Below are 16235 nucleotides of genomic sequence, written 5' to 3'. Positions count from 1 at the left end.
TTGTTCAAGGAAATATTTTGTTTGATTAATTGTGGTACTAAGTGAAGTCAAAATAAAATTATTTCTGGTCCAAATTTTGGTGGGAATTCTAATTTGAATTTTAAATAAAAAATTAATTCCCTAAGGTGGAGGCCAATTGGTCTATTCAATGGATCTCTAAATATATATAAGGGAACTTCTCTCCTCGACTAAAATGTACCAAAAACCAATATTTCTAAAGCAAAATTATGTAATGGTTCTCAGTCTTGAAGTATCTTTCGAGTTCTATCGTGGGAAAATTATGGGTTTTCTTTTTGGGTTTTTGGCTTAAAGTTTTTTTTTTTTTGCATTGGATTCATATAATTGGATTTTTTCAAGTGAGATGAAGGAGGTATTCTACCAACCAAGATCGATGTTGGCATAAATTTAGGTAGACCTAAGAATATCCACTTACAAGTTTGGACACATAATTTATTTGAAGAAGATTGACACCTCTATGACCAAGAGAATCAAGTGAAACACTAGAAATTTGAATGAATGTGTCGGGAATTCATTTATTTATAGAAGACCCTGGCGTATAGCTATGGGCCTCACCTTTCTCATACAAAAATGTGTAAATCTGTTCATTGTTAACCATATATTCAACACAATGTGATTGGTGTGAAAAGAAACACATCCCCTATGAACCATCTTCTTTGACATGAAGAAGCTGATCCAAAATGTTCCTCAAGCCCAATGCTGTAGTAGAGAAAATTTGATAGATTGCAAATTTCTTAAGAAATGAATTCACTATATGTTAAAGTTTAGAATCCTAGGGCATTATCTACACTCTAGATTTTTAGAAGATCAATATATGAAAGTATTGTGACTACTGATCTTTGTGAGCCCGAGACAACAATATAAAGGAAGCCAAAATAAATGAAGTGAAATTATCTTATGTCAGGCCAGGAGTAACTCCATTTTGGCAGAAAACTAATTCGTATTATTCCATCAGGCATGTTATTGTTATATACAAAAGGATGTGACTGTTCAGTTCATCTTCTGATGACTGTCCACATTCCTATTTTAATTATTTACATGAATTCACCCAATCGCATAGGATTAGGTGTCAACATTCCCCCCCTTAATCTGAAGGGATGTTGGTGAGTCCAAGCATCGTTCTGAATCTTTCGAGATTTTCTCTTCCAAGTGCTTTGGTGAAGATGTCTACAATTTGCTCATTTGTGGAACAATGATGGAGATGGATTGTTTTGGCCTCGAAATGATGTTGGATCAGATGATATTTAGTATTGATGTGCTTTGTTCGATCATGGAACTTTGGGTTCTTGGCCAACTTTATTGCAGAGGTGTTGTCAATCACTAGTGGAGTTGATTGTACTTGTTTTACCTGCAAATCTTCAAGAATTTTCCTGAGCCACACAATTTCTTTTGTTGCTTCAGCTGCTGCCACGTATTCTGCTTCTGTTGTGGAATCTGCTGGAACTGATTGTTTGTGTGATCTCCAGGAGACAGCTCCTGATCCAAGACTCATAGCATATCTTGAAGTAGATACCCTAGTTTCTTTGTCTCCATCGAAGTCTGAATCAGAGTATCCAATCAAGCTGAAGTCGTCCACCTGTGTATACTTGATTCCAAAGTCTTGAGTTCCCTTCAAGTACTTTAGAACTCTTTTTGCAGCAGACCAATGTCCCTCACAAGGATTTTGCATAAACCTAGAGAGGATTCCAACAGCAAATGAAATGTCTGGTCTGGTAGTAGTAAGGTAGTTGAGACTTCCTACAAGCTGTCTATACTTTGTTGCATCCTCAAATTCCTTTCCTTCAATAGATGTGAGCTTTAAGTTTTGTTCCATTGGAGTAGTAAGAGGATTGCACTCTGTCATGCCAAATCTGTTTAACAAATCTCCAATGTATTTCTTTTGAGAAAGAAATATGGATTTTGGATGTTGGGTTACTTCAATGCAAAGATAGTAATGAACATAGCCCAAAACAATCATTTCAAAACTTTTCCCCAATTCCTTCTTTATGGATGCAATGTAGCTTTCATTGTTCCCTGTCATTAAAAGATCATCTACATAAACCACAAGATATACAACTGTTTTGCAAACTTTCTTGACAAATAAAGTTGGATCATCAAGATCAAAATGATTGAAGTTGAGTTTCAGAAGATGCTCAGTTAGTTTTTCATACCAGGCTCGCGATGCTTGTTTTAGGCCATACAAGGACTTCACAAGTTTGCATACTTTATGTTCATGTCCTTTCACAGCAAATCCTTCAGGCTGGGACATAAAAACATTCTCTTTTAGATCTCCATTCAGGAAAGCAGTTTTTACATCCATTTGATGGAATTTCCAAACATTCTGGGCTGCTAGTGCAAAGAGTGTCCGGATGGTGGCCCATTTTGCTGTGGGGCAAAAGTATCCTCATAATCGACCCCTTCTTTCTATGCAAAACCTTTTTCCACAAGCCTAGCTTTGTGCTTGTCAAGTGAGCCATCAGCTTTGTACTTGTTCTTGTAGATCCACTTGCAGCCAATTGGTTTGGTTCCGAATGGAGGATCAACCAGCTTCCAAGTGTCGTTCTTTATGAGGGCATCATACTCCTTTTGCATCGCTTCTTTCCATTCATCATGAGAAGTAGCTTCTTTAAAGGAAGTTGGTTCAAAATCTGTAGACAAGTTCAATTCACAATCATAAGAAACATCCATATCAACAGGTGAATTAGAGTCATCTACATCATCTCCATTTTGTCAGTTTGAATTTCTGGTTCCTGTTTTTCCAATTTCATCAGGATGAACACTTTCAAGTGTCTTCGTCAGCCACTTTGGGGGACCTTTCTGAGATGGTACAGGCTGCTTTGTTGATTGAGTTGGGATTGAATCAAGATTGAGTCTCCCAATTCTATCAATTACATCACTTAAAGCATCATCCGTTGTTGGAATTTCATGCGGGGGAGAGTGTTCTTCAGAAGAAGATTCCACATGTTGATCTAGTATAGGAATCCCCCCTTTAAGATGTGGAATCTGATTATCAAATTCTTGAAATGATTTTGTTTTTGCGAATCTATCTAAGTGATCAAGTTGCCGCTCAACAACATTGTCAGATTTGGATGATTCAAGAAAAATTACATCTCTAGATACAACAAACTTTTTATTTACTTCATCATAGAGGCGGTATGCTTTGGAGGTGTTTGAATAACCCAGGAAGATACACTTACAACTTCTAGCACCAAGTTTGTTTCTATGTACCTTTGGTATCAAAGCATAACAGGTGGAACCAAAGACCCTGAGATGTTTTACCGAAGGAACATGTCCATACCACAATTCATAAGGAGTCTTGTTTCTTATAGCATTAGATGGACATCTATTCTTTATATATGCAACACATAGAACAGCATCAGCCCAAAACATTATCTTTACATTTTTGAAGAAAATCATGGATCGTACCATATTCAAGATTGTTCTATTCATTCTTTCAGCTACACCATTCTGTTGGGGATTGTAAGGCACAGTTGTTTGATGTTTGATCCCATGTTGGCGAAGATAGTTTTCAAATTCATTTGATGTATATTCTTTTCCATTATCAGTGTGAATAGACCCAATATGAGATTGTGCATCATTTTCAATCCATTTATGAAAATTCTTGAATGTTTGGAAAGCATCAGATTTGTTCTTCAATAAATAAACCCAACACATTCTAGTGTAGTCATCAATAAATGTCATGATATATTTATTTCCATTTGCAGAAGGAACATGCATTGGACCACATAAATCTAAATGAATAAGTTCAAGCTTCCTATGTGCTCTTGAATGTGAATCATGAAAAGATTGTTTTCTATGCTTTCCTAGAATGCAAGCATTACATTGCTTAAGTTTTCTAGGAATTGTAGGCAAACCAACAACACCATTTTTCTTCAATAAGAGGAGACTGTCATAGTTTAAATGTCCAAATCTAGCATGCCATAATAAACTTGATGGAAGTGTACCTTCTTCATGATGAGAAATATATGAGAAATGTTGTGCATGAGCAGAGGTTCCTTGCAGTTTGAGAAGCCTTTCTTCTTCTATTCCCCTCATGACAAGTGAGTGGTCAGATGCTTTTCTTACCTCAAGATTGCCATCAAACATATGAATGGAGTGACCTTGCTGGCGGATGTGGACCAAGGATAGAAAGTTTCTTTTGAGCTATGGGAGATATAGAACATGATCCAGAAGAAAGTATGGAAGACCAGGCAGTTTAAGCCTGATTGTGCCAAGCCCTGATGGCTTGATTTTTGACTGATCTGCAAAGTATACTGCTCCATCAACATTGTCAGTGAAATCTTCAAAAAAATCTTTTCTATGAGTCATGTGACAGGTTGCTCTTGAATCAAGCAACCAATCATTTTTCCAAGAAGCAAGTGAAGAATTAAACAAATCTTCATTTACTCCAATGTTACATTGTGCCTCAATATAGTGAGTGGATTCAGGTGCTTTACCTTTGTCTATATCATCAGTTTTACCTTTCTGTTGGTTTCTTTTCTGCTCAATTTTGTCCCATGGTAGCTTGCATGTAGAGGCATCATGTGATCCATTTCTTTTGCAATGAATGCAATGTAGATCTGCCTTTTCTCCTTGAGAATGTCTGCCCCCCGCCTCTGAAATATCTTCCTCTTCCTCTTTGTCCACCTCTTCCTCTTGTAGAATCTTGAGCAGGATGCTTTTCTTTATGAGAAAGGCACACAGTGTCTTCAGAAGATTCAGGGGCTATCTTCTTTCTGAAAGCTTTCTCTCTTTCAGCAAACTTTTTCACAAGAGAGTCAAAGGTTATATCTTTAAGATTTCCATTTGCTTGCAATGACTCAAGATAATTGGAGTAAGTAGGATAAAGTTCCTTGAGAAAAGCAATAAGAGGGATATCCAGCTCAACCTTAGTGGATTTGATATCATGCATTATATACTTTACTTCAGATGCAAGAGCAAGAGGATCATTATTTTGTAGTTCAAGAGTGAAGAGTTTAATCATGAGTTGGACAACTTCAAGTGAAAAATGTGAGTCATAAAGTTCTTTCAGCTTTTGTAGGGCTTCAAAGGCAGTTGAATATGATGAAATATGGCGACTCACCTCTTCATTTACAGATGCTGTGATTAATGCATAAGCCTTGTTGTTCTTGTTTTCCCAAATGACGAGCTCTTTGTTTGAGGTAGGCTGTACTGGGTCATTATCTCCTTCTCCGACACACACTCCTTTCCGCAACTAATTGAAGATGAGGGTGTGTTTTATCATCCGGGACCATTCAGGATAGTTCTCCTTGCCAGCGAGAACTATTCCTACCATGGATATGATTGAATGCATTCTGTAAAAAAACTTCTGCTGATAGAAAAATACTTCTGCCAATGTACAGTAAAATGTACTCAAAAGGACATTCTCAAAAGATTTCAAATCCACCATGTGACCCATATAAATCCATCATTATATAGATGCACTTCATATAAATCAATATCATATAAACCTCATATAAATCCACCATATAATCTCATATTAATCTCATATAATCCTCATATAAATCCACCATATAAATCTCATATGAATCTCATATAAGCCTCATATAAATCCTACCATATAAATCTCATATGAATCTCATATAATTCCACCATATAAATCTCATATGAATCTCATATAAGCCTCATATAAATCCTAACATATAAATCTCATATGAATCTCATATAAGCCTCATATAATTCCACCATATAAATCTCATATGCCATACGTCCCCTTTATATTAAAAAAACTCAATTATCACATGCCCTTTGTATATATAATCTTTTCACCACTTAAAAATGTCATTCGGCCTTCATAAAATGGATTACAATTTAAAAAACATTATTTAATGGTTTCCTCAGATTCGATACACTTTCAGATTCTAGCTTGAAAATCGAATGTGAATGTGAACCAAGAAATTTACCAAACAACATGCGGTCCAGCAGAGCCCTCCATGCATCTAAGTCAATTCTGCGCCACAAATCTTTAAACAGGTTACTTGCGTCGTCGATTTCTGGCTGAATTTCTCAGACAAAAACTTGTTCCAAAGTATTCCACTTAACAACGCACAGATTTATCAACGGGCCACCGGAGCAGGACTTCAATCCATATTTCAACCATCTAGTTTGTAGAACGAATGAACAGCGACAAGCTATAAAAAGGATTTGTTGTAGATTGAACAACGGCAGCAAGGGAAAATGCAAATCGAGGGGCAGCGCAATGTTCAATTGCAAATTTTCACAAAAGGGGCAGCGCAATATGCAGTGCTTTGACACCAGAGAGCAATCAATACATTCAAAAATGTATTGAATACCAGCGTTCCGGTGAACATGCAACGTTCAGGCTACGTGGAGCAGGCTAGCATACCAGCGTTCAGGTGAATAGGCAGCGTTCAGGCATAAAAACACATATGACAGACAGGATTTGAAAGTAACTAATGGACATCATTCAGAGAATATGAAACGTTTATGGAGTCTGAGTGTATTCAAATAAACAGGGCGCAGGAATCATAAATAGAATATGTCAGGGTAGGGCAAGTGTGGAAGACAGAACGCATGTATGGCAGACAGAATTATATGGAGAGTAGAGGAGCAGATCAGGAGTTACAAAGACATAAAGGCTAAACAGGGAGCTGGCTCTGATACCATGTCAGGCCAGGAGTAACTCCATTTTGGCAGAAAACTAATTCGTATTATTCCATCAGGCATGTTATTTTTATATACAAAAGGATGTGATTGTTCAGTTCATCTTCTGATGACTGTCCACATTCCTATTTTAATTATATACATGAATTCACCCAATCGCAGAGGATTAGGTGCCAACATCTTATTTTTTGAAGCACTCCTCCAAGTCGTGGGTTTGATGCATTGAACTACTTGAAATTCATTGGGCATTAATTAGAAAGGAAATATGTTGGTGTGGATCTCTTGAAATCCTATTGGCAACACACATTTTCTCACTTGCTACCCTTTCTAAGGAGGTCCTTATGGACCTATCACAAAAAAATAAAAGAATTAATATGTGGCATATTTGAAACCCTAACCAAAAGATGTTGAAAGCCCAATATTTGTTGAGGCGACCTCTTGAGCTTAGGTCATGTATATTTACACTTACATTGTAAACCCTACATTCAAACTTGAGCAATGCATGCTTTCTGTCCCTTGGTTGACAGTATAAATGAAGAATTATTGATGTTAATTCCGGAGGCTCATTTGCAAATCTTGTTTTTCTGTTCAATACTAATTCAGTTGATTCAACTCTTTCTTGAGATATCAACACTTTCTGAGGCAGATAGTTAAGAATCTTTGGGAGAGTTTTGACCTCTGGATCTGAGCTAGATTGTGAAACATATATCAATGATAAACATTGTTGTTAAACTAACTTATTTCCTACAATAGCAGAGCTGATATGTTACAGTGGTTTGCTAGTGGATATTTAAAGTCTTTGTTGAGGTTGATTTATCTAAAATGGAGCAGATTAGTAATGTTGTGCTAATTTCCCATTCATAATAAAACCCAGGATTCTTATGATTTGCTTATAAAGTGCTTAAGGATTCACCATTTTTGCTTAATTAACTGATTCCCATGAGAGTTTCTTATGTAAATGTTATTTACAATTTAACATAAAGCATATGCTCAACAATAACAAAATAACAACAAAGAACATCAAAATACAACACACAACACAAATATTTGATGAGGAGTTCACCCCTCCTAGGCTACATCTCCTTGGTCCAACTTCTAATGTTTGGGCCTCTCTATTATGCTCCAAATTACAACAAAAGTGCATTTACAATGCTCAAATGCCTCTTAAACCCGTCTCAATGAGTTTAGAATAGCCAAATTTTTTATAATTGACTCTTTTTGCACCTAACTTGGATAATAACTAAAGAATTTATGACCTCTCCCAGTTCTCCCACAATTTGTTCCACAAACTTCTCCAAAACCGACATGAGTATACAAATTAGCCCCAAAATCCACTAACTGGGTGAGCATTTTGCCGCGTGGTGGGCTATAACCTATCGGTCATATCGCAAATCACAATCAGTGAAGTTTGGCATGCTTAATGTCTTGTTAACACAACAACGATGTTGCGATAGCGATATCGCAGGCCCGACGTGACATTACTGTCGAAATCGTATTGCAAACACAACCCTTTTCGAAGATTGTGATATGCAATAAATCACATCACAACCAGTCTTTACCGAGGGTTGATTCTTATCCACTTGCGATATGTGATTGCGATTAGATCGCATCGAAACTTGACTTCGTTAGGGCCAATTTCAAACACCTTTCTACCTGCAACTGTGATTTGCGATATGCGAGGGCCAATGGAAACTTACCACTTGAGAACTCCTCATTCCCTGAAGAGATTTTCCACATCATCCAATCCTGCCATGTAGACAAGTCAAACTTGAACTTTGAGTTGCTCTAACTTCTGCATATGAGCTCGGATTTGAGTGCAATTCACACCATTGGAATTAGAATTACAAGCTCTTAGATCTGAAGATAAGTTTAACAAGATTCTGACACTTTGATTTTTTAGCATAAACTTGAGCACCTGATCACTCCTCCCCACTGGAAGCCTTTTGGACCCCAAAAGGATCACTTTCAATTGTTTAGCAGGTGAGGGTAAAATTCCCTCACCTTCCCCTCATCAATCCATTTGGCCTTTGATGGATTTATATCTTTGAGATCCACTCGAAGATAATCAACATTTCCCCTCTTTGATGACCTCGTTCTTCTGCCAAGTATGGTGTCTTGCTGAATCTCATGAAGTAATTCTGGAGAAAAATATTCAATTGATGGAATTTGTACACTTTCTCCTTGATCTTCAATCAAAGGATGCTCATACAATCTCAAATTTTCAACATTAACAACGGAATAAATTTTCATATATGAAGGCAATTCAAGCTTGAAAGCACTATTACCAATCTTTTCCAGAATTTTAAATGACCATAACAGATTAGTTTCAACTTTTTATCTTCACCCTGAAGCTTTTCCTTGCTAATGTAAAGCCAAACTTCGTCACCTACTTGAAATTGACGATCCACACGATGCTTATCATGCCTTGCCTTATACTTGCCTTGACTCTTTTCTAGTTGTTCTTAAATTGTTTGGTGAATCAACTGAATTTTCTCAATGAATTTCTTTGCTCGGTCTATGTTGCTATGTCCATCTACAACTATATATTTCTTAAAGATGAAATCCAAAGGCAATTTAGGAAAATAACCAAGGCATGCCTCAAAAGGAGAAGTTAGAGTATAAGAGTGTTTTGCTCGGTTGTAAGCATGCTAAATATAATGCAACTGTTCATCCCACAACTTAGGATGCTTGCTACAATATCCTCTTAGCAAATGAATAATTGTCCTGTTAACCACTTTAGTTTGACCATCTATTTGAGGATGGAAGGTTGTGCTTTTCTTCAACTTGGTGTCCATCAAGTTCCATAAACTTGACCAAAAATTCCGAACAAATCGGGAATCACGATCACTTACAATAGAAGTAGGTAATCCAAAATGAACCCATACATTTTGAAAGAAAATTTGAGTTGTTTGTTCAACTATAATTGTTTTTTACAAGTTATTAATATGCACATCTTGCTGAACCTATCCACAACTACGTACAAATAATCATGATCTTTTCTTGATAAAGGAATACCTCCTACAAAATCCATAGAAACACTCTCCCATGGACGTGAAGGCACTGGAAGTGGTGTGTACAATCCTAGTTTCCTATTACTATGCTTATTGACTACACACAATGAAAAACCTCTGATAAAACATGACACACTTTCAAGCATACGAGGCTAGTAAAAATACCTCTGAAGATTTTCCACTGTTTTACTTACACCGAAATGCCCAACAATAAGAGAAGTGTGCGCTTCCTTTGTGACATTTACTCTCTTTCACTGTGTAACACAAAGTTTTCCCAAATGATACAACATATTATCATACATGGTAGTCTAATTCCTCGACTTGGTGGCCTTGACTCAAGTTTGAATATACCTCTTGAAAGTCAGCTTCATGTGCACATTGTTCAACATAAATTTCAGGCAAAATAGAATGATTCTTGAGTAAAATGGCTACATTAACAACTGGTCTAGAAAGCATATCAACAATGATGTTATAAATACATTTCTTGTACCTGATTACCAAGTGGAATTGTTGTAAAAATCCCATCCAACGAAAGTGCCTTGATTGCTGCAATTTTGCTTGCGATTGCAGATATTGCAAAGGTTGATGATCAGTGTGAATAATGGTTTCTTTTCCCATCAAGTAATGCTTCCATTTCTTCACACTTTGCACCAATGCATAAATATGTTTATCATATGTATGATAATTAATAACAACACCATTAAAAATATCAGAATGAAATGAAATGGGCTTAGCATGTTGTAAAAGAACTACACCCATGGAGTAGTCACTTGCATCTGTTTGTATTTCATATGGTTGTTTCAAATCCGATAATGCTAAAACTGGGGCTGAACTGATCTTTTGTTTTAAAGCATCAAATGCCTTTTTCTATTTGCCTCCCCACTGGAAGACAACCTTCACGTTGGTCAAAGCATGTAGTGGAGCTGTTATGGAAGAGAAATTGGTAATGAAATTCCTGCAATACTGCGCTGCTCCCAGATAACTCCTTACTTCTGTGATTGATTTGGGTATTTTCCAATTCGCAATGACTGAAACTTTAGAAGGGTAAATCTTCTTCTCACCTCCTCCAACTATGTGGCCGAAATACACTAAGGAAGTTTTCCCGAATTCACATTTAGACATCTTCAGAAATAACTGTTCTTTTCTCAAGACATCCGACACTTTCCTGACATGCTTGACATGCTCTTCTTGTGATTTGTTGAATATCAAAATATCATCTAAATAGACAATTACAAACTCATCAAGGAAGGATATTAAAACATCATTCATAACTCTCATGGATGTAACTAGAGCGTTGCAAAGACCGAAAGGCATAACCAACCACTCACACAATCCTTGTTTGGTTTTAAAAGCAGTCTTCCAAATATCCTTCTCAACTATTCTAATTTGATGATATCTTCTTCTCAAGTCTATTTTAGTGAAATATTTTTCATTTTTTAACTGATCTGGCAAATCATCTATTCTGGGCAATGGGTATCGATTCTTTATGGTAATTTTATTCAAAGCTCAATAATCTACACACATGTACTAGGTTCCATATTTCTTGGGTACCAAAACAATTGGTGAACCACATGGTGAAGTAGAGGGACGAACTACCACTTTATCTAACAATTCCCAGACTTGTTTCTTAATTTCTAAACTTTCTAGAATTGACATTCGATACATACCAATATTTGGGAGTGGAAAATATTACTGTAGCTGAATTTCATGCTGAATTCCCCTTTTCAGTGGAAATCCATTTGGTTCTTGAAACACATCTCCATATTGATTAACCACATTAACTAATTCGGCTTTTAGCTTCACGTCACAACTTGCAAAGGATTTAAGATCCGTGTCATTTTTCTACTTGATCATAAGGAGCATGAGATTCTCACTAGAATTGACCAGTTGCTTCATTTTCCCCGCGCTTATGAAAGAAAAATTAAGATTTCTATGATGGGCTCTCACAATATACTCCACTCCATATTTGAAAAAATGATATTTGTTCTCAAATCTATGGAAAATGGCTTTTCGGTCATACAAATACAGGCTTCCCAACAAAATTCCAAAAATGTCCAGTGGCACCACATATAATTCGAGTTCATCAATGAAATTGGTAGTAATTGCAAACCTGAAAACACATTTCAGTGTGACCTAAAGATTGGGATCCTTGGTTATCCAACCCAACGAATACGGTTTATGATGAGGCACAGTTCCTAGATTCAATTTCTTGACCAAATCTGTTGAAATTAAATTTGTCTAGGATCTAGTGTCAAACAATGTATCAATCTTGGTGTGTTTGGAAATAATTTGGATGTGGAAGAACTCAATTCTATTTTCCTCATTTGAAACATTGTTGGAGTTATTTGCTGCATTGGTGCTTGCCACGACTTCCTCTTTGTTTTCTTTTTCCACATATTTTCCTTTAGTGACTGTGAATGCACCCTTTGTTTCATCACCTGAGTCAAAACCCAAGTATTGTTATACAACAACATTTGTCTTCTGTTTCCCTTTATTGTTCAAGTTCTTCGGTTGTAATTCAGGACGAAGCTTCCAACAATGCGCTTCATCATGGCCCTCTTTGGAACAATTCTTGCACAATGGTTTCTCCCCTTCTTTCTTAACAGAAGCATTTTTCTTCTGCTTTCCTTTAAAATTCTTTCCTTTTTCACCACTTTGGAATGGCTTCTTCTTACCTTCTTCTTGTACATTTTCCCCTCTTGCTTCGAGGTGTGTAGCTTTAACATAGGCCTCATCAATATTTGTGGGATTAAACATAAGAATGGTGTGTCGAAGATAGATATGAAAACCTCCTATATATTTCATCAAAGTGTATTGTGTCTGCATGTCTACTCCTAGCATAAGAGCTCTTCTTCTAAACTCTTGAGTATACTCTTTTACATTTTGACCTTTTAACTGTCTGAAATTTTGCCAATTCATGATAGCTTTTTGCATATGAGCTAAAGGTTAGAATTGTCTTTTGATTGCATCAATGAAATCAAACCAAGTAATAGAGATCTTACCATGTTTTTTGATCTTGTCTTGTGTCCTTGATTCCCACCATAGAAGTGTTGCACCCTCCATTCTCAATGAAACCAACTGAATTTTGATATCATCCTCTTGAAGGTTTTGAGTCCTGCAATACACCTCCAACTGAAGAATCCAGTTATCCAACTTTTCTGCATTAAATTCTCCATTGTACATTGGAAACTCAAAATTAACATCTAGTTTATGTAGAGGTGATTTTCCATCTCCTTTTGAAGTACGTGGATTTTGAAGAGTTGTAGTAGTGGAAGATGATGATGAAGATGATGAAGATGGTGATGAGGATGATGGTGGAGTGGATGGTGGCTTGTCACCATCTCCATGACCTCCTCCTCTTGGAGAACCCTCTCCTCTTGGAGGCCTGGAACTTTCTCCTTGCAACCTCGAATTCCTCTCCTCGTAGAGGAGTTTAACCATCTCAATCATATCGAAAAAAGCCTTTCTGAATGCTCTTTCATCATTGGTCATGGTAGGTTCTTCTTCATGAGACATGGTCTCTGAAGACTCAATTGAAACTTCTGCAACTTGAGGATGTACTAGTGTAGAAGACTTTGGCAACCTTTCTCTTCTTCCACTTGAGCCAACTATAGGACTTTCAACCAGCTCCCCTTCTCGTCTTTCGAGTTTTAACCTTGTTAGCATGACAAAAAACTAGCAAATAATACTCCTTCTTTACACAAGTAAATATAGTAAGAAAAGACCAGTGCTATGATACCAGATTGATCTGAAATGGAGTAGATTTGTAATGCTGTGCTAATTCCCCATTCAGAATAAAACCAAAGATTCTTATCATTTGCTTATCAAGTTCTTAAGGATTCACCATATTTTCTTAATTAATCAATTCCCATGAAATTTTCTTATGTAAATGTTATAAACAATTTAACATAAAACATATGCTGAACAACAACAAAATAACAACAAATAACATCAAAATACAACACAAAACACAAATATTTGATGAGGAGTTCACCCCTCTTGGGCTACATCTCCTTGGTCCAGCTTCCAATGCTTGGGCCTTTCTATTATGCTCCAAATTACAACAAAAGTGTGTTTACAATGCTCAAATACCTCTTAAACCTGTTTCAATGAGTTCATAATAGACAAAACTACTAGAATTGACTCTTTTTGCACCTAATTTGGATAAGAACTGAATAAGTTATGACCTCTCCCAGTTCTCCCACAATTTGTTCCACAAAATACTCCAAAACCAGCATGATTCTACAAATTAGCCCCAAAATCCGCTAACTGGGCGAGTATTTTTACACCCGGTGGGCTATAACATGTGGTCTGTATCGCAAATCACAATCGTCGAAGTCTGGTGGGCTTAAGGTCTTGTTAACACGACAACGATGTTGCGATAGCGATATTGTGAACCAGACAGGACATTAAACTGAAATTCATAACATCTCACATTCGAAACTTATCGCATTTCGCAATTCGACGATTACTACTAAAACTATATCGAAAACACAACCATTTTCTGTGATTATGATATGTGATAAATCACATTGCAACCGGGCTTTTTTGGTGGCCGATTCTTATCCACTTGCGATATGCGTTTGTGATTAGATCACATCACAACATGTCTACACCGGGGCTTATTTCAAACACCTTTTTGCCTGCAACTGTGATTTGAGATATGCGGGGGCCAATGGAAGCCTGCCACTTGGCGTCTCCTCATTCACTGAAGGGCTTTTCCATGTAATCCAATCCTGCGATGTATACAAGTTAAACTTGAACTTTGAATTGCTCTAATTTCTGCATACAATCTCGAATTTGAGTGTCGTTCACACCGTTGGAATTAGAATGACAAGATCTTTGATATGAAGTTTAGTTTAACAAGATTCTGACACTTTGATTTTTGAGCATAATATTGAGCACCTGGTCATTGATCTAGATCACAATTCACAAATTTTGTCAAGCACTAATTACATTGATTTAGATTATAGACAAGTGTAATATCTACTACCTTATCTTCTACAAGTGATGGTTACATGATTTGTGGAAGTAAGGCATGATCTAGATTTTGAACTCAATCCATATTTCATGGAAGACTCACACATGATTCCTTTTTTTGTTTGAAAGAGAATCTATATATTGTGTGGAAAATTGAGAATGAGCATGGGGTAATGTATTCAGTGGCAACGAGAATAGATTCATGTAGCAGTGTTAGTAAGGTCCATTTTCATCAACATATATTATTATTGTAAATAATATTAAGTACATATTAGGGTTGTCAAATTGACCTTTGTGTGTTTTACCTAACTAAAGATTGGAAGGCAGTTTGTGGAGGTGTATTAGTTGAAGATTCCAAAAGGCAGATGCAACCTGGATAGAAGCACCGACAATGGATTTATAGAGAAAGCAAGAACTGAAGGCATCGTTAACACATTGAGAGGGTTACTCGGGATTGCAAAATAACATATTGAAAATAATGGTTTTTATATTACATTTTGTGGAGGTTGTTCTATCTCAGAAGTAAGGGTTTTGACATGAAACATGAACTACTATGGCAGTGTGATATTGTAGTGACCTCGACAATAGAAATGACAGTTTCTTGATGTGACCTTAATAATGGGATATTATGACAGCGATGTCCTATGATCGGGTTGAGGAAGTTCTTGGGATAGCTTTTGGGCAGCTATAATTTACAGTGATCTTGTTAGCAACAATAGAAAATGACAATGATAGTAGTAGAGTGCAACAACGGATGTAGTGGTGGCAGTGGATAGTTGTGAGTAGCAATAATGATCAACGATGGAGATATCAGAAGTGAGAAAATAACAATGAACCTTTATGATGCAAAAATAGCATTGGAGCAAAGATGATTGAGTAGGTGCTTGTGTTGGGAGACTGAAGATTCCCTCTGACAAGGTAAGCAAACATATTACGAATTTTGGGGTAAAACCCTTGGGGAGTGTGTCACTTCTTTCCATGATTACATGGTAAATTGTTGTTGTATGCACACCATACATAACACAACTGAGATTTTTCTCGATCCAATAGTTGTGTACTCTATTGATGATATGTGATGGTTTTATGTTTTTACTGATGCTTTGAATATTTAAATATTAATTAACCAATTGAAAATAATTAAGGAAATACTGATTCGTCCCCATCTCAATAGTTCCAACAATTTGTATCAGAGCCAAGTTCTTCATTTGAAGCTTAACCGCTTGAAGGAAGATCAACTTAACTGCTTAAAGGAAAATTTGAAGCATTCAAAGAAGTTTCAAATTGAAGATAAGATGGTTGCTGATTTGAAAGAAGATGTTAATTCCCTCAAAGAAAAGCTTCAAGTAGTAAAAATGGATAGGGATAGGACCATAAGAATGTATAAATATATTTATAGAGAAAATGAAGACCTGAAATACGAGAAGACAAAGTATTACGATAGTTGGAGATTTTCCATACTTGATATCAAGCAACTTCAAATTCAGTTTAAATAACTAAAAAAATCAATAAAGTATCAGTAACTAGATGAAGCAAAGAAGGAAGTGGAGCATCTCAAAATCATGTTGGAAGCAACAAACAAGAGAGAAAACAACTCAAAGAAAA

Source organism: Pinus tabuliformis, chromosome 3_2 (genome assembly GCF_031772625.1).
Source record: "Pinus tabuliformis cultivar Carrire ecotype Pingquan chromosome 3_2, CPIR1, whole genome shotgun sequence".
NCBI classification, from domain to species: domain Eukaryota; kingdom Viridiplantae; phylum Streptophyta; class Pinopsida; order Pinales; family Pinaceae; genus Pinus; species Pinus tabuliformis.
The sequence above is the reverse complement of the archived record's forward strand: the minus strand, read 5'-3'. Positions refer to the sequence as shown.